This window comes from Rhincodon typus, unplaced genomic scaffold, assembly GCF_021869965.1.
Source record: "Rhincodon typus isolate 14 unplaced genomic scaffold, sRhiTyp1.1 hic_rhity00009876, whole genome shotgun sequence".
In the NCBI taxonomy this organism is placed as follows: domain Eukaryota; kingdom Metazoa; phylum Chordata; class Chondrichthyes; order Orectolobiformes; family Rhincodontidae; genus Rhincodon; species Rhincodon typus.
Genome location: NW_025975514.1, coordinates 7,050 through 7,275, shown reverse-complemented (window position 1 = coordinate 7,275; position 226 = coordinate 7,050).

Genomic DNA, 226 nt, shown 5'->3' with positions numbered 1-226 from the left:
GATCAATATCTCTGATCAGTTTCACCTCCTGAAACATCCCCTTATCAATATCTCTGATCAGTTTCACCCCCAAAACTCCCCCGATCGATATCTCTGCTCAGTTTCACCCCCGCACTCCCTGAAACTACCCCGGATCGATTTCTCTGATCAGTTTCACCCCCTGATCAATTTCTCTGATGAGTTTCACCTCCTGAAACATCCCCTTATCAATATCTCTGATCAGTTT